The following is a 19,030-nucleotide window of genomic DNA, read 5'->3' on the forward strand; positions in this document are numbered from 1 at the left end:
CAGTCGCAGCGATGCTCATCAGGCACTCGAGCCAATTTAGCATTCAAATTGCACATTCACAAAATGTATCTAAAAACTGCTCAACGACGAGATCTAAAGATAGTTGTATATATGGCTTGAATTGCGTTTGAGATATTTGCAAATAGAAAACGGAGAGACAGACGAAAGTCAGTTGGGAATTTATCTCTATTTAGTTTACTTTAAAGAGAGTTTCTCTATGGCTAAAAATGTTGGAAATATTTATAAAATATTTCTTATAAACTCTAACTTAAAATTGGCTGCTGGATATACCAATTTATGGGAATGTAAATACCTTTTTCCTTTAATATGAAATAAGAATAATTTATTTTTTTTTGTTTGTTTTTTTTTTTTTTTAATTATATAAAATGTTTGCTACTTGAATAGCTCAATCTATTTAAATGAAGAATTAGTAAGCTTGTAAAATATTGTAAGTGACATAAAAAACAATATATACACATGTATATTTATTTATGTTATGGTTATATTTAATTAAACACGGTTTCATAAAATCCTCTTTTAAATATATAAAATAAATATTTGTCATAGAGATTTGCATAGAGAATGAATGTACTCAATAGCTGCTCTACCTACACCTCCTCTATTCCATCTCTCACCATCTATCTCACCATCTTCCTTCATCTCTCTCTCCCTCACACTACCTCATTCCCTATCACTCTCTGCCTCTTTCTCTACCTCTGCCTCTCTCACTCACTAAGTAACTTCTCCTACACTCTCTGTTTCCTTTTCAGCAACTCAACCCCATCCGCTTTTTAGTTAACTAAACTCCATTCATTTGCGAATAAGTGAGTAAATTAAATAGTTTTCTATTTGTATACAACTAAATAGATGTCCAACTCAGAGTGGAGTTTTTTCAGTGTATGTTTTGTGTGATTCCATTTCGCAGATAGTTTTTAATTACAGTCGTGAGTAGGCGTCGTGGTAAGAGCAGGCATGGGCCTTAGCAGCAGCAGGAGGAGTAGCAGCAGCAGCAGGAGTAGCAGCAGGAGTAGTTAGGGGTTTGTGAGATCTAACCATATAGTCAATAGTCACAGACGGGCGGCTGTTTGTTTGGGGCTATTGGCCTTAAATTAGCTAACAAATTGCAGTTGGCCGAAATGCTCAATTGCCATAATGCCTGTGCACTTAATAGGCGTGGCATTAAAGCTCGAGCGTAAACACGGCCAAAACTAATTGGAATCATTCGAATGTGAATGTGTATGAATGTGTGTGTGAGTGTGTGATTGTGTGTGTGTGTGTCATTGTGTGTGTGTGCGCGTATGTGCTTTTGGTCGAGTATTGTGCTTTAGAAAATGTGTATTAAATGCTTATTGTCGCCTAATTACGCACAAACAAACACACACACACAAACACACGCAGGCATGGACAATAGAAAATGTAGGCTGAACGATGGGGGCGTGGCTGACTGCGCATTAAATCTTAATTAACGGTTCACACAGAACGGCTTATGCAACTGTCAGTACTCATGGGAGTGTGTGAGTGTGTGCGTGTGTATGTGTGTGTGTGTGTGTTCGCTGAGCTGTTTACAGCAACTCGAAGCAGTAAATTAAAATTTAACAAATTATTTGGTGATTAATTGCTAAGGTCCTGCCAATATGTAATATATGTATATGTATATATATATAGTATATATTTACCATATATAATACATATATTTTCGCCTTACATTTAATTTCACAAACATAATAAATGTAATCAATTCGATTGCAATATATTTTTATTTTTGCTGCCTTCATTTAATTGCACTTTTAATTGAGAGCATTATGGTGCCATGCGGCGTATGCTTAATGCTATCCCACATGCAAATGTTGCCAATAAATAAATGTGTAAATTAATAATTTACTCTTAAGTGCATTAACTCCGCTGTTGAAACAATGCCAGCTAATAATGGTAAGAGTTGTATATAATATATTCCTATATATGTACACATATGTATGTTTTAACTGTGCCTTAAGTCATATCAGTGTGATGCAAAACCATATTTTTAAATTAAATAATCAAGACCAAAGGAAAAAAAAAATAATTTTTGTATTCCTTAATTTATAATTTGTATTTATTTCCTATTCCTAATAGGACTTTTTGTTCTTGATTTCTTGTTTTACATTTTTATATTTAATTTCTAATACATATAAATAAATAATTTATTTTAGTTTATTCACAATCCTTTCCTGTTCTCTTTTGCTTTTATATTTTTCTCTATTCTAAATTAAGCAATTAAATTAAGAAATTGTTCTACTATTATTTACGATCATTTTTTATTCAAATCGTCATAATTAAATAATTTTTTTTTTTTATATGAAGAGCAGTCCTATTTATGTCCAAATGAAGTAGCCTCAAGTAGTTCGCTCTCACGTCCATTCTAGTCCGAAATGTCGACAACGTTATTAAGTTAGCATTTAAACCGCCAAAAGGCGATGTGCATAATGCGAATCAATGGCTCTGACGCTGACTGAGTGACAGGAAAATTGAGGAGCAACTTTTCACAATGCTCATTAATGTTAGACATCAGCATCAGCATCAGCAACAGCCTCAGCATCAGCAACAGCCTCAGCATCAGCCTCAACAGCTTCCAGCTACCAGCTACCAGCTAGCAGCTACCAGTTGCCACTCGCCGGGCCACTTTTGTATCGATGCGTCAGGCTTCAGCTACAGCTTCAGTTACAGCATGAGGCGCAAACAATGCTGCTGTCAGCAGCAAACTCATAAAAGAAGAAGACAAGGGGAGCTGGACACAGGACTCGGGACGCATCCTTGCAGCCATTTGCTGCCACAACGAATTGATGCCTTTTGTTGGCCATTTCAATGTGAATGTGAAATTGTTATTAATTTTTTGGTTGCAGCCAAATATATATATAGATTTTTTCACGCAATTAAATTGCGATCTTTGTCTAAAATATATATGGAATGCCAGCTAAATATGTTTACAAATTTAATATTCAATTAGCAGACGTGGCAACATTTTGCTGCATCGATAACAACGAATCTGCAAATGCATTTAAATTGAATTTAGTTTTGCATTTTGTTGATTTTTATTGTATTTTTCATTTATTTCTTTGCATTTAAATTTGCTTAAATCTGCGCTAAAATAGTTAAATGAACTTTTGGGCAAAAATAAATGAACTGGCGTAACGAAACAAATGCCAAGCCACAAAACGAGTTAACATGGACACAGACACAGACACAGACACATATTAAAATATACATTTATAGAGGTGTATATGTAATACTTATATGTATTTATATAGCGAATTTACTCACTCGCAAAACGTATTCAGCTGTGTGTTGGGCATTAGCGCTGTTTGCCAAAAACTCATTAAAAACTTTAAATTGAAATAAAATAAAGTGCATATTCATATACATATATATATATATATACAACATATTCTATATACTTATAAATGGGCCAATGCATCTGAAATCTGGTGACAATATGCGCAAAAAGTAATAAGCTCGTAAAATATCCTTTTGCAATCGGCTTATAAATATTGCATAGACCACAAATGTGCCTCGATAAGTTTTGTGGCCCAGTGTGTAATTAATTTGTTTTTGTGTTTCGACTCTTTGGCGTAAATCTTTCCTTTCAGCTGTTTTCCCAATATGAGAAACATATTTAATTAATCTGATGCAGCTCTTTGTTTATCAACGCAACTTTTGTATTGTATATATCCAGTTTGATTGACGCATTGATTGGCTGAGTGACGGGTTGATTAATGGCTAAAGCTCAGCTGTTACGGTCAGCTGACATTGGCAATGTTTTACAACATTTACAAAGGCTTAACAATATTTTAAATGAGCAAAAAATATCTTTAAAAGTGATCTTTTATCGGCTAGATGTTGATGTTGGTTAAAGCCAAAGTTAGCTAGATGTTTCAACAGATATAGGATGATATAGGATCTTCTCGAAGATCTCTTAGGTATGATAATGCTTCCTTTTTAATAACAGTTGCTTCATCAAAAAGAATTTAAGCAAATGGAATCATGACTCTATTGGTGGCGCCTCATAAGCCAAATTCTTTATCTCCCAATCTCATTCACACTGTTTTCTTATCTATGCTTACTATATTAAATATAAAATATGTATTTGTCTCTATAGATTTTATGCCTCTCACTCACAACAATTTGTTAAGAACTTTTTTTCAATACCCACAGTGAAAAATAAATGGCAAACAGAAACAGAAATGTCATAAAAGCCAGTAAACAATATAATAAATGAATATTTAAGAATTAATTAGTTGGGAAACTTCACACGAAAAATATATAAAATGTAAATGAAGAAGATTTCTGATTATATTGAAACGGATGCTTTAGATTTTTCCTTTTAAAATATATTTAAATTTATATTGCAATTGATTTTTAATGTGTATCAAGTACACGAATTGTATAGACATAATTGTATGTATATGTGTATACATTATTACATTTATTTATAATTTTTTTTTTATTATTTATTTATCGATCGATTCGACAGTTTACATCAAAGTTTGTTTGTCCTATGCACACATGTAATTTTAATTTAAAAACTTTTATTATATACTTTAATGGAGTTTCATTGCATTACCCCAAGCGACAGTTAATATCGGTTGCTTTGTGTTGTCGAGGCGGGGCCTTTTTCAATTTACAAATAAGATTTCATTGTCAGCAAGTTCTGATTCGCATTTTGCACACACAAATTGTAAGAATAATGAGAGCTCCACTGAGCTCTTATCTCTAAATACCGACAGTGCTTACGCAGCACGCAAACCAGATATATATATATATATTTGTATATATATATAGTATTTATATGAGATCCAGTGGCTCGATTTCGCCCCCTCAGTGTATATATGGGAATGACCTAATAAATCCGTTTTATGTCTTGCCTTGGCGCCGCCTTCGACTGCCCGGAAATGCTGGCGGCTGTGGCTGTGGCTGTCGCTGCGGCTGTTGCTGCGGCTGAGGCTGCGGCACATTCACTTCCTGTTACTTCAACTCCCACTCCATTCATATTCAAATTCGAACAGTGGGTGTGGATAGGGGTGTGGCCTAGGGGCCGTCATTTATTGACTGCGCCATTAGCTGCACTAATGATCCATTCAGGCGCAACTGGAGCAGCAAAAGAAACCTAAAGCGAACCCATATTCAAATTCAAATTCAAATTCAGCCGCAGCCGCTGCCACAGCAGCCAGGGTCCCCGTCTCCAAATCAGACATCCAAAACACATTGGCATTGTCAATATGCTTAATGGATTTTCAAATATTTAAACAGCCCGACAAGCAGCGAACAGGCGGTTGAGCTCGACCCAGAGCCAGAACCAAACAGCCGCCAGGCCATCGAGTATCCGAATGACATTTCTGACTGCGCTATCGCTCCATTTGGAGACAAACTCTCAAACGCTCCAATTCTGCGCTGCTGTCCAAATGCATTAGACACATTAACTCAATCTCTAAATACATATCAAATATTCTGTTGACAAATTCACGATTAGCGATGGCTGTTCCATAACATGGAGCAAGATTTTCGATTGATTAATTAATCAATAGCAAAATTGGAGCATGATAGTTGGAGTATGAAAACAGAACAAGTTATTTGAATATAGTGCGGCACTTAGAGACTGTTAGCTATATGATGTGAATGTATTGTTTTATATTGAAATTGAATTTCTAAGAGTGCAACTATCGCACTAAGTTCCAGAGTTCTTTGAAGGGAACAGAATTGTTTTCGATTTATCGCGATTTTCGAGTTAGCGGGGTACTAATTATCGACACTCGACTGTATTAGGATTTTGGAGTTATTCTTTTTTTTATATAAATATGTATTCAATTCCATCTCATACTATATACATACAGATATATCTGTCGTGGCGTTGGGTTTCTCGCTTATGCCTTCCATGATAGCTGCGCGTACCAACTAGTTCCCGGTGTCGCTTAATTCTCTTTACCGAACTCTTTCTTGCTCAGTAGTCTTTGACCAAGTCTAATTTTTCTTCTCCTGTCAAAACCTCTTATTCTGGTCGCATATTCTTGTTCATTGAAAGCTCAGCGACCCTGCTGCGAACGACATAACTAGCCGTCTCGCTCTCACCAACTGCCTGTGTTTCTCAATGCTATTGCATCAAGAAATCCCAAAGTAACTTCAACAACAGTGTAATATCACACTGATACGACATTTGTATATATTCTTAAGTTATTAAAACTGTTTTTCTAGTGTTGTAGCCCGAAAGAAACTAAAGATATTAAAACTATTAACTAAAAGCTATTAAAACACTTTTAACTTAATAAGCACCTCTAAAAAATGCTTGAATTTGAAAATCATGTTGGCGCCATAGCTCAGATGCAGCAGTGTCTATTCGCTATGTAATTATTAGCCAGCTGTCAGGATGCATTACGAATAATATCTGTGGGCTATTGACATTACTTAAACTAAAAAAAATAAGTGCAGATGATTTTTGCCAAAGCTCAGCTGCAGGGCACGCAATAAGAGTGCTTCTGAGCAGGTAAGATAAGGTAAACTTACACACACACACACACACACACACAGTCATATTCGCACTCATAAGCAGCGCTTGCAACTGGCACGCATTGCGCGCTTGAAATAGCAGAAAAATGTTTGCATTTTCCAGCGTAGCATTTACCCACTGCGCCAGTCTGCGATCTAAGACTGAGACACCGACTGAGGAGGAGAGTCTCAGTTTTTGCCGTTTCCCGTTCCGCGCTGATGGCTGTCAGTGGCTATAATTGAAGCCCTTAGTTGCCGGAGCGGATGCGGGCGGATGGCGGACGGCGGATGAGGCATGGAGGTAATGTAGCTAAGGTAAGGAAAGCAACAATCAAATAGCAGAGCAAACTGCAACTGAAATTACAACCCAGGGCATTCGCCAGAGTGCAGAGAGCAGCTGCCATTGCCTCAAATAAGATATAAGAGCCAAGATATAACTCGAGAGCAGCCAACTAAAGCGAAATAAGCCAAACAAAATATGCGCAAGGCACCAAGATTGTATGAGTGTATATGTGTGTGTGCTGGTGTGCGTGTGTTGGTGTGCAGAGCAAATGTTGCAATAAATTGCTTGCAGCCAGGTGAAATTAATTGGAAAGATATTTTAGCTATTTTAACTGCTACCCCCAAATTCCTTTGGCTGGCTATTGAAAACTTAATTAAGACTATGCAAATACTTAGTTATCTTCTGCATTTCCCGCACGTGCTTCTAATTAAGCTCGATGTTCTTTTCAATGCACACGTTGTTCGAGGCAAAAACCCAAGCAGTTTGTACTAAATTATGCATACGCTGGGTATGCCACGCCCCCAACGTGCCGTGTGGCCAAAGAACCGACAGCCTGTTGGCCACATCTCACATAATAGTGAGAGTCATTGGCCTGAAGTCATCTTGGCTCTTTAGCCAACGTAAACCTGACATTTGAGCCTGCCAGAGCTCGTTGATGAATAAATATTCATTTGAGTGAATTATGAAGAAAACAAATAATTGCTGTAACAGCGACAGGAAAAACATTAATGCAGGAGGGCAGACTTGGCAATTGGATGAAATAATAATATGCCATTAGGTAAATTATGGAATTTAGTAAGAGAGATTGGGCAGTCTTACTCTCGCACAGTTGCTCAAATATTGCGCATACGCCGTGTGCTGCAGACTTGAGCTTTAGTTAATGCATTTCTCAACTAAACCTGACTTCGATTAGCTTGCTAAAAAATTCATTAAAAACTTTTAGCGAGCGACATGCAGACAGCCAGAGAGAGACAAGGAGAGAGAGAGAGAGAGTCAGGCTTGCGGAGTTGGCTGTCTTGGCGGCTCCCCAAGCAGCCGAGTTGAATATTTTATAAACTGTCGTTAGTGGCTGCTACGGCTCGGGCCACACACTGCTTTCTGCCAGGTCATACAATTTGTTGCAAGCTGAAAAAAAAGAATACGTGGCACAAGAAAAGAAAAGCGAAAAACGAGAAATACGAGAAACAGGAGTAGCAAATCTCTCGCATAAGTTGCGACTGAGACTGGAAAATGGCTGCTTCGTGTTGATGTGGACGTCTGCGCCCGCAGGGAGCATCAGGAACGACAACAACAACAACTGCGGTAAATAGAGGCGACGTGGCCTGAGCCTGGCCTCACTTGGGTTGGCCAAGATGGATGGCCAAATATTTAGTGGGAGGTCAGTTAGTTGCAGTTGTCAACCAGCAGGTGAACAGGTGAGCAGGTGAGCAGGTGGACAGCTGGCTAGCAGCTCACAGTCGCCAGCAAACTTGTGCAAGATTACAAAATTACCAATGTGAAAATCAATTTGATCAATTTTCAATATTCCCATTGGGGCGAACAGCAAGAAAAGAGAAAAAAGTGGCTTTACTTGGGCGGGGCAAAAACTTTTATAGATTGCTTGGCGAGCTCAAAAAACTTGCGCTGCTCTATTTAAATATGGCATATGAGCAATGCCTTCAGAAAACAACTCAAACTTTTGCCAGCTGCTGCGCATTGTTCTTTGTTTCGTTTGGGAATTATAAGTGCGAGCATTGAGAGCTTGTTGAATTAGGCTTTGGGGTTGAGCCTTAAATGGACTTCTAACGTTCAAATTGCATTTTTATTTGTGCGTGTGTGTGCGAGTGTGAGTGTGAAGAGTACTCAGCGTATAAGCACCTCCCCCTATCCCAGCTGAGCCAAACATGTATTCTGTTTCATTTAGCCAACTGAGCGAATGCGAACGAGTTGCTAAATGGATTTTGGGCAAACATCAAATGAAACTTCTTGGCAAAGGACTCAAATTGTGTCTTAAGCTGGACTCAACATGCATTAGCAACACGCAGCAGGAATCCCCTACACCATTCTCCCTCTCTGAGTGTGTGTGTGTGTGGGCGTGGCAGGGGCAAACAGAAGTCCACACATGACTGCCAGCTGTTGGTTGCTACAGCTGAATACATTCTGTGCAAAAGGTGAAAACAAAAGCCGTTACACATCTGGCTAGATAATAACATTCCCTGAGCACTGGAGTCCTCCCCAGTTCCCCGTTGCCAACTCCCAATCGCAATTTTGGACCCCAACGTCTGAGGCTCAGCCTCAAATCTCAGCCGCTCAGCCTTGCAGTCGGCAGGTGCGCAAAATTTTCAGTTGAATCTCGGCCAGCTTTGGGCACAGTCTGTGCCGTGTCACATTTTTAGCCCGGCCAAACGTGCCCAGACAATGCCAAAAAGGTCAACACTAGTTGGGCATTAACCCATTCGACATGCCAGCCATGGATGAGCCCACTTTGGGGTCGTTGAGAGACAACAGAGTGAGTGAGAGGGGGCATGGAGAGACGGAGAGCGGGAGCGCAGAGGGAATTCGCCCCAGCCTCCAGGATTTGAGATGTGACTGTGCGTGGCGCGCGTGCTGTTGGACAACCGAAAGCTGTGTAAATAGCATTTAAGTCCCAGGTATTCTATGGGCTGAGTCGCATTCAGCTCGTTACATGCTCAGCAGGCTGAGCCGACGAGTGGCCGTTCGGTTTTAGACAAGCTTTATAAATAGAAGCCAAATGGAATAGGCATGTACCCCACGTACTCAACAATGGCCAAGTAACGTGTGTGTGTGCCCAAAAATCCATGTCAATTTTCTAGGTATGTGCAGGCAGGCAGGCGGCTCACATACTGACTGAGAGAATTTCAGATCAAATGAAAAGAAATTAAATATTTATAAATATATAACATCAGTCTTGTGCTAGCTCTCTTACTGTACGCACGTACCTAAGGATTAGCTTGTCAAAGAAAATAAAAATGAAAACAAGTCCACGATTAAAAGAACAAAACGAACTTTATCTCCAGGGGACACCGTTATGTCGCCCAAAGTAAAGCGCACTGCGCTAAAAATAGACACTGGTCAGCGACCAAACGCCAACAAAAACTACTACTCGCCGTTGCAAACACTAATACAACCAAACGACGAGATCGAAATCACTGATAAGAATGAAGATGAGCTCGAGCAAATCAGTTCTAAAAACAAAGTGTATGTTCCCCCAATAACGGTCCTCAAATGCACAGTGGATCAAATTCATAATATCTGCAAACAAATTAATTGCACTAAATATTCCATCAAAAAGATTTCAATTGGAATCAAGCTCCACTGCGTCGATATAAATGACCATAAAGACCAAACAACACTGTCCTAATTCTATACGTGGTCTTCTTCACCAAAAAATCCATCACACTCAATGAGCTTAGAAAAAACCACTCAGTTATCAACTATGTAAGAGTGAAGTGGGAGTATCAAAAGAAATCCAGTCACCAAATAACTCAATGCTACAACTGCCAAATGTTTGGTCATGGCTCAAACCGCTGCGCCGTGAAGTCGTATTGCTCTAACTGCGCTGGACCTCACAAAACCGCTGAATGTCCGGATGGATCTACTGTTAAATGTGCCAACTGTAATGGTTCACATAAATCCAACGACGCTAACTGCCCTAGTAGGATTAGTTACCTAAATCTAAGATCTCAATATCGGTCGCATCAAGTAAGACCCAATCGTACTAATATTTCTTTGCCACCACAGCTTGATTACTCCAATGCGTTCCCTAATACGCTAAGTAAATCAAATTTTCATTCAAGCGCCAGATGGGTTAACCATAATGGCAATCACACTCCTAATGTCAACAAGGATCTTTTCTCTTTGGAGGAGATCAAGTCCCTTACATTTGAGCTTATAAAAAACTTAAGAAACTGCAAGACCAAGGCAGACCAATTCGAATTAATAACATCATTGGCATGCAAGTTCGTACATAATGTTTGATCATCTCTCAATTATAACTTGGAACGCTAGAGGCGTTAAAAATAAGAAAGATGAGCTTTTTGCTTTCTTAAATAGAGAAAATGTAGATATCTGTCTACTAACTGAATCCTGGCTTAACAGCTCATTATCAATTAAAAACAATAATTACTTTTGTTACAGATGTGACAGATCTAGTAGAAAAGGAGGAGGGGTTGCCATTATTATTAAAAAATCTATTCGCCATACCCTGCTTCCCCCTCCCTAACACAAATTTAATCGAATCTATTGGCATAAATATTACCATTAACGGAACTACCTGCACTTCACTGTTTTGCTGTTATTTTGGTGGTGGTCGAGCGGACCCCCTTCAAAAACAAATCTTTACAAATGATTTGCGACTATTAACCCGCACTCCTGGAAACTTAGTGTTAGGGAGGAGATTTTAATAGCCGACACAGGCTCTGGGGCTGTAACCGAGCAAATGTCTGGGGATCATTGCTGTACAACTTCTCATTATCTCGTGGACTTGCAGTTCATTTCCCTAATGAACACTCTTATGTACCAGCGAGTGCTAGATATCAATCGTCTACGCTAGACTTATTTGTTTCAAACAACTGTCAACTGTTATCCAATACTATAGCAATAAATGATCTAGGCTCGGATCATCTCCCTGTCCAAACAATACTGCACTCAAATTACACTAAAGTTAAAAAATTCTTCTATGATATCAAAAACGCAAACTGGACTGTGTTTGGTAGAACAATCAACCGACTATTACCAGACTGCGACTCCTTCCCCGCTAGTTCGCAGGACGACATAGACAATTTAATAAATTTGTTTAGCTTAGTGATCGTTGCTGCTAAAGAGCACAGTATTCCTAAAAGAGAAATCAAATCTTCTCCCAAAGCTCTACCTCCTAATATAATCTCTCTAATAAAACTTAGAAACAGGCACCGTCGAAATTGGTTGAGACGCAGAAATATATGTGATCTGACTCTAGTTAGATGGTTCAGCCAACTAGTTAATATTGAATTATCCAATCTCAGAAACGAGAACTGGAATAATCTCTTATCCTCGCTAGAAAAAAATTCTTCCCCCTTTTGGAAGCTTTCAAAAGTCATCAAGAAGAAATACAGTGGAATACCCACACTCACACACAATCAGCAAAATTTCGTAAGTGCCGATAAGAAAGTCGAACTATTAGCATCATTGTTCGCCTTGAACCATTCGCACTCAGCTAATCTCGGTGATCCATCCACTAGCTCTGAGGTCAACAGTTTCACGGGGTTATTGGACTCCCTGCCTGTTGACCACGACGAATCATACCTGACAAATGTCCATGAGGTATCTTCGATTTTAAAAGAGCTTAAATCCAAGAAGACTCCAGGTCTGGATAACATTGAAAATGTGTGCCTAAAAGCCCTCCCTCGTAAAGGAGTCAAATTTCTTTCATTCCTTATTAATGAGTGCCTACGCCTCGGATATTTTCCACATAAATGGAAGATCTCTAAAGTCATTCCCATCTTAAAGGCAAACAAGCCTCCTGAATGCCCTACATCATATAGACCAATAAGTCTGCTTTCATCAGTCAGTAAAATCCTAGAGAAAGTCATTAAGAAAAGATTAGTTGACTTTACTGAAAGTAATAATGTCCTTTCGCCTCTTCAGTATGGCTTCCGTCGTGAACACAATACCATTCAACCTCTGGGTAGAATCAAAAAAATTGTCAAGGCCAATTTTAGTAGTTCCAAATCTACGGGTATGGTCTTGCTAGACATTAAAGCGGCCTTTGACTCTGTATGGCATGAAGGACTTGTGTACAAAATGAACCTCTTACATTTCCCATTGCAGATTATTAAAATAATACGCAGTTTCTTGAAAGACAGATTCTTTACAGTGTACATAGGCGATGCTCATTCACGTGCAAGTTATATTCCTGCAGGTTGCCCGCAAGGATCCTGCCTCTCCCCAATATTATATAATATCTATACATCCGACTTCCCTGCTTTAAGTGGATGCACGGCATCCATTTTCGCTGATGATACGGCAATCCTTTGCTCTGGTAAACTGGCAACCGATATCTCAGATTCTCTCCAAGCAGCCTTTAACGTTCTAGTTGCGTACTTTACTAAGTGGAAAATTCTTATAAATCCGGAAAAAACCCAAGCAATATACTTTACAAGAAATAGGAAAAATAATTATATTCCTCTACATCCTATTAATCTAAGCCAAGTAGACATTAACTGGGAGAACAATGTTAAATATCTTGGTGTCTTGTTAGACAAAAAATTAACTTTTTCTGATCACGTCCAATTTATTATTAAAAAAACAAATATATTAATTAAAGTGTTATATCCATTCATAAATAGGAACTCTCGACTAAGTTTAGAAAATAAAATGTACCTATTTAGATCAATTTTCCAGTCCACAATTTTTTACGGGGCTCCGGTTTGGGCTGATATAGCTAAGACTCATATCTGTAAAATCCAAGTCTTGCAAAACAAAATATTAAAAAGAATATTTAATCTCCCGTGGCATTACCCTACTGCGGAGCTACACTATATTGCCAGAGTCGAACTAGCGTCAGATAGATTGACTAAGTTGCACACAAATTTTGTAACCCGTTGTAGTTATTCATCTTACCTACATTTACAAAACAGTAATGAACCCTTATAAGCAATAAGCAATTAGTCTTAATTTTAAGTTTAAGTTTTTAGTCTTTAAGTCAATTTACGAGGTTTTTGTTTATACTTTTCCTTCAAAAATAATGTTTCTAAATGTAATTAAATTTCCTGAACAGATAATATTAACATTTAAGCAGAAAAGGTTTATGGCCTGTACTCTTAACTTTCACATGTAAATCACTCACACTTGTGTAAATACTGATATAAAATAAAGTGTTCCTTATAAATTAAAAATTAATTAAATATATAACAATTGATATACACGGGGTGGGGGCCAATGACGCCAAGTGGCAATTGGGTTTTGACATTTGTGAACTGAACAAACTCAGATAATAAACCGATTAAACGCAGAATATGAATGGGCTCATTCCACAAAAACGAGGAATAATGAATGAAGGCTTAATTTTCGGCTCAATGAATCTCTAATATCTGGCCGGCCATTATTTTTATACCCTGAACCCATTGAAAATGGGAAATCAGGGTATAATGGTTTTGTGAAAAAGTATGTAACGGGCAGAAGGAGGCGTGGCAGACCCCACAAAGTATATATATTCTTGATCAGGGCGACGAGCTGAGTCGATTTGGCCCTGTCTGTCCGTCCGTATGAGTGCGTCTATCTCGGAAGTTATAAGAGCTAAAGAGCATGCGTACTCGTGTGTACCATACGCAGTACGAGTTTGCTTTATTTTTTTCGATAAATCATCCGATAACTTTTTTATCGAGAATAATCGAAAAATTGATTTTGTTTTTTCAGCCTCAGTAGAATACTACTAGACCTGGAGACTTCAAATTTGCGTTGTATATAAAGTTAATGGATACAAAGATTTTGTAATTTACAGATTTTGGATACCACGCCCCCTTCGCCACCAATTTGTAAAAAACGCATTTCAAATACTAGAGGCTTTTGCTTTGGAATGTACATACATTTGACATTATGATTACGTTCTGAAAGTTTCATTAAGATTGTACGTCTAGAAATTAAATTATTCAACAAATAAATTCGTATAATATTGCCCACATTGCAGCGCAGCCAAAGCGCAGTCGCTGCTTACTGCGCCGTCAGCACAGCGCGTTTTTATACGTGAGTCTTGGTGCATGTGTATGTATGTGTGCATAGAAGTGCAGAATGATTAGAATATCAGCTTGGAGGGTTCAGGGTATCTCCTAGTCGAGCAGTCACGACTAGAGCCTTCTTACTTGTTTTTTAAGTTGCGATTATTTCATATATTCTCTTTAGGAATGCGAGAATCTATCCATAGTCCATAGACTAGCAAAATCACATTATTAAATTCTAATGAAAACAAGCAAACATTTTACAGAAAAAAGGGTTTTTTCTTTGTTTTTGCTTTTAATCTAAATTTTTTTTTTTTTTTTTTTTTTTTTTTTTAATTTATTTTCATTCATTGAATAAGTCAATACAAATATTGTTGTATATAGATAACATAACTGAATATTAAGCAGCATATAGGAGCATATGCTTATGTGAGTTGAAAATTATCTCTGCTCAGCTCGAGGCTGGCGTTCGTTGCGGTACCTGTTGCCAGAGACTCTAATGAGAGTTGTTTTTTTGGCGTATACACACGAGAGCGTCAAAGGTTAAGCCACAGTGAGACCGAGAAAGAATTTACATATCATGGATCAAACACAGGGCGAGCCTAGTTGTTGGCATGAATGAGAGATGCGAACTGAGAGATGTGAGCTGAGAGATGATGATGGGTTTGCCAGAGGACGCCAGCAGAGCTGTTGGAAAAACAACACGCGTCTACATACATATGCATAAATTTCACGCACAACTGAATTGCGATGGCGGTGACGATGATGATGTGGCGCCGGAGTGTGTGCGGAAATATATGTGTATGCGTGTGCGTGTGTGTGGTTGGGCATGGGGCAAGCTGGTTGGACTTAGCTGCGTGTACTACATATAGACTGCAACGATTGGGTGCGGAAATCTGCACAAAGGAGCCCGGGCACACTGAAAAACAAACCACATTTGGGTGCCAACGGAGCGACGGCCGGGCAGGCGGTAGGCGGCAGGCGGTACAGCTGGGCAGAGACAGTTAAATAGACAGGCTGACAGGCGTTGCTGGGCGTGCAAAATTCTGAAATGCCGTCATTAATCTTTATTTGCGCCGGCGAACGCGTGAATAATTTAGCTACCTAATAATAAATCATTGCAGCTGTGCATTAGTTGACTGTCGCTCATGTATGTATGCTTCTGCTGCTCTCTGCTCTTTCTCTCTCTCTGTGTGTGTGCGTGTGTGCTTTGTCCCTTGGTTCTAGATCCTTTATCTCCCAGCGGAAGTGCCGAGTAACATGCTTAAATGCTTATCAAATTTAATGCGCCCCACACCCCAAAAACCCTGATGAGCATTAATTAATTGCCAGACCCAGCGCCAGCGACAGCGACATTTCAGACAAGAACAAAACCAAAATCAAGTTGGCTTCCATGTCTTAAAGATGTAGCGCCTAGGCCTAGGCTAAAGCATATGCAATTATTTTGGCCAGCACAGGTGAACGCGTCTTCCATGTGGGTCTACTTGGGAATTTGACGAAAATTTCATTTGCCAAAATGAGCTCAGGATCACACTTGGCTAAGCATTACGCATACGACGCTTGAGCAAACATTTGTCTATTCACGCTGTGCCATTCGCAGAAGCAAAATCTACTTGCCATCGTAATAATGTGTATATATCATATATGAGAAAATTGTGGAAGATTAAAGAGTAGAGTATGGCAAATAAAATAATTACAAATTTTAATTAGCCTCGGTACGGTAAAATTTTTTTCTCATGTATATTAAACAAAATATTCATGATAATGCAGAAAATTATTTAGATTACTTAAAAATTATTTCATATCAAAACCATTTTTTTTTTTTTTTTTAATTTAAGGTTTGATTTTCTTATGTTATGTATATAACATAAAAATTTTTTATTTAATTTGTATTATTTATATTATTTATTATATATATTATTTATATTATGGGCAGAATATATGCACATTATAAGTATATGTAGGAAATTTTTTAGATTATTTAAAAATTAATTAAAATCAAAAACAATTTTTGTTTTTTTGTTTTTAATTTAAGGTTTGATTTTGTTATATTATATATTATTTATTTATTACTAAAAAATATAAATGTAAATATTTATTATTTTACATATGCATATATTTTATGCAGAATATATGCATATTATGTTGTATTTTTCATGTATTATTTAGATTGTTTAAAAACAAAAAAAAATTTTTTTTTTAATTCAAGGTTTGATTTTATTATGTTATATATTATTTAAATTTTACTAAAAAAAAATATGAATAATAATTTTTAATTTATTTAATATTTTAGTATATTTAATTTGGCGAAACTTTCTCTATCTCTCTCTCAACTCCACCTGGTATTCACCTTTGCCAGCCTGTTGTTCAAGCTGTCTGGAAACGGCTTTTCTGCCTCTTGGGCACACACGACGTATGCGTTAGAGCCAGGGAATTCAGCACACACGCGGTTGGTGGTTTTCAGCAGCTGAGAAATGCTTTTGCATTTAAAATTTGGTGTTCCCAGCATCGTCCAAACAATCAAGCCACATTCAAACGTAATTTCAATAGATGTGTGTGCACATAATTTAATTACAGCAGAGCACAAAAATGTGGCCGTAGATACTAAAAATGAGAAAGGTTTTTCACCCACAAACACAAACACGCACATATGTATGTACATACACACATACCCATACACACACATACAGAGAAGACAATTTTGTAGCTGCAAATGCATTTAGGTGAATTAAGAATTTTAATTAAACTATGCATTGCCGAATTATTGCTTAAAAATTCCCCAAGCTAGGCAGGCATGGCCAGGTGCAGGCCGATAAATTGCGGTCCAAGTGTTTGGTATTTGCCATCGAGTGGAAAAGTGTCAGGTGGCAAATACAATTAAATATTCAAATGTACAATCAATAAATGGCTTGCAAATTTGTGATACAGCAATTTGCTGTACTATATATATCCAGCATCGCATACCGGATGCTGTATGCTGTCTGCCGTCTGCTGCAGGCATTTACAGAATTTCACTATTTTGGGCTCTTTTTTCTTTCTCTTTCAATTTTCATTTTATGTGGCCTATGCATGCATTGATGCCGTAATTTGAAACGCACACAAAATGGTCTGTAAATTGTTTCAAAGGGCATCTGGCAATCGACTATGCGTAGCTCTCCTTGTTTTTATTTTTTATTTTTATTTTGATTTGTTCTTTTTTTATTTTAAAATGCACGCAGCTCGTTGCAGTTGCATTGCGGTCAATTGCAGTGTCAAACTTGCAAATATTTTCAATTAAAAGCGTTTGCATCTCTTCCTCCCATCCCCGATCTATCTCTATATCTCCATCTCTCTCTCTCTCACTGTTTTGTTGATCTTTGCTGCACTGTTGTCTCGATTTAATTGTGTATGCAAAGGCGTGGCAGCAGGCCACAAATGTTGGGCGTCAATACTGCTAGCCGAACTTAAAATGCTGACATTTTTCTTCTCTTTTTTTTTTTTTTTTTTTTTTGCCAGCATAACAAAGCGAATCGTGTTGTAATTCACACAGTCCGGCCGTAAAGCTCACATTCAGGTGGTCTGCATTTAAATTGTAGATACGAATACCATTTTGTGCAATCATAGAAAAGTTATTCGTTATTCGCATTTTTCACCTTACCAATGCAATGGGCTGGCTATGTGTATTTCCTTGGCTTACGGAATGCATACAAATCTGTCTAGGTGAAGTCATATGTATTTTAATTATAACGTCAATAAAGTAGTTGAAAACTGATTTTCAAATTACAAATTTATGGTGTATGATATTTGCATAAAAATACCTTTTAATTGAAATTTGAAATGGTTTTATAAAAATTTATTTTTAAGTGTAATTTTAAAAAAATTACTATGGATGATATTATAGGCTTCTTTATAATCAACTTGTTTATTATTATTCCAAAGCAGCACATTAAAGTCGTATTTGAAATTATTGCTCAATTATTGTTTACTAGATTTCTATCAATTTAATAGACGTAAAATAGATAAAGCTACATAAGTGGCACTTCACACCTACATATATATATTTATACCCTGAACCCATTTTCAATGGGAAATCAGGGTATAATGGTTTTGTTGAAATGTATGTAACAGGGAGAAGGAGGCGTGGCAGACCCCACAAAGTATATATATTCTTGATCAGGGTGACGAGCTGAGTTGATTTGGCCCTGTCCGTCTGTCTGTCCGTCTGTCCGTCCGTCCGTCTGTCCGTCTGTCCGTCTGTCCGTCTGTATGTATGAACGCGTCGATTTCAGAAGATATAAGAGCTAGAGACTTCAAATTTTTTTAAAATGTCCGTAATTACAGCGCGCATATCAAGTTTATCATTAAAAATCGATAACTCATCTCGATCTTTTTTTATCGATAAAAAACCTTATCGAAACCCAGTTATAAAATTATATCTTCTACACCTTTATTGCTAGAGTCTCCAAATTTTTAATGTATGCTTATATGCCATTTATACAATTTCGGTTTTTGTTGAAATTTACCCCCCCACCACTAAATTCACCCCTTCACCGTCACTTTT

The 19,030-nt window shown here is 37.7% G+C and overlaps 1 protein-coding gene across 1 annotated transcript in view; it reads right to left on the reverse strand.

Annotated features, from left to right (window-relative positions):
* LOC6577914 overlaps positions 1-19,030 on the reverse strand; it is a 186,356-nt gene that overhangs the window by 7,793 nt on the left and 159,533 nt on the right. The gene's annotated exons all lie outside the window — the stretch shown is intronic.

The sequence above is a fragment of the Drosophila mojavensis genome, unplaced genomic scaffold (genome assembly GCF_018153725.1).
Source record: "Drosophila mojavensis isolate 15081-1352.22 unplaced genomic scaffold, ASM1815372v1 contig_49, whole genome shotgun sequence".
NCBI lineage: Eukaryota > Metazoa > Arthropoda > Insecta > Diptera > Drosophilidae > Drosophila > Drosophila mojavensis.